We start from the raw sequence: 1,205 nt of genomic DNA on the forward strand, positions 1-1,205 counted from the left end.
AGTTGAGCTATTTCAAATCTTAAAAGATAATGCTGTGAAAGTGCTGCATTCAATATGCCAACAAACTTGGAAAACTCACTAGTGGCCACAGGACTGTAAAAGGTCAATTTTCATTCCAATCCCAAAGAAAGGCAATGTCAAAGAATGCTCAAACTATCCCATAATTGCACTCATCTCACTTGCAAACAAAGTAATGCTCAAAATTCTCCAAGCCAGGCTTCAACAGTACGTGAACTGAGAACTTCCAAATGTTGAAGCTGGATTTAGAAAAGACAGAAGAACCAGAGATCAAATTGCCAACATCTGCTAGATCATTGAAAAAGCAAGAGAGTTCAAGAAAAACATCTATTTCTGCTTTATTGACTATGCCAAAGCTTTTGACTGTGTGGATCACAACAAACTGTGGAAAATTCTGAAAGAGACGGGAATACCAGACCACTTTACCTGCCTCCTGAGAAATATGTATGTAGGTCAAGAAGCAACAGTTAGAACTGGACATGGAACAACAGACTGGTTCCAAATTGGGAAAGGAGTATGTCAAGACTGTATATTGTCACCTTGCTTATTTAACTTATATGCAGAGTACATCATGCAAAATGCCAGTCTGGATGAAGCACAGGCTGGATTCAGGATTGCTGGGAGAAATATCAATAACCTCAGATATGCAGATGACACCATCTTTATGGCAAAAAGCGAAGAAGAACTAAAGAGCCTCTTGATGAAAGTGAAAGAGGAAAGTGAAAAAGTTGACTTAAAGTTCAACATTTAGAAAACTAAGATCATGGCATCAAGGCAAGAGGAGAGGGGAATGAGAGAGGATAAGATGGTTGAATGGCATCACTGACTCCATGGACATGAGTTTGAGCAATCTCCGAGAGTTGGTGATGGACAGGGAAGCCTGGCATGCTGCAGTCCATGGAGTCGCAGAGTTGGACACGACTGAGCGACTGAACTGAACTGAATTACCCCTTCAAACCCCTTCTTTTTTCCCCATCTCAGTGAAAAACTGAGTACAGGACTTTTACCTCCCTGAATGTGAAAAAAATGTTAAAGTGAATGTTAAAGTGTTAGTCGCTCAGTTGTGTCCGACTCTTTGCAACCCCATGGACTGTAGCCCACTAGGCTCCATGGAATTCTCTAGGCAAGAATACTGGAGTGGGTTGCCATTTCCTTCTCCAGGAGATTTTCCTGACCCAGGGACTGAA

The sequence above is a fragment of the Bos javanicus genome, chromosome 6 (genome assembly GCF_032452875.1).
Source record: "Bos javanicus breed banteng chromosome 6, ARS-OSU_banteng_1.0, whole genome shotgun sequence".
Classification (NCBI taxonomy): Eukaryota; Metazoa; Chordata; class Mammalia; order Artiodactyla; family Bovidae; genus Bos; species Bos javanicus.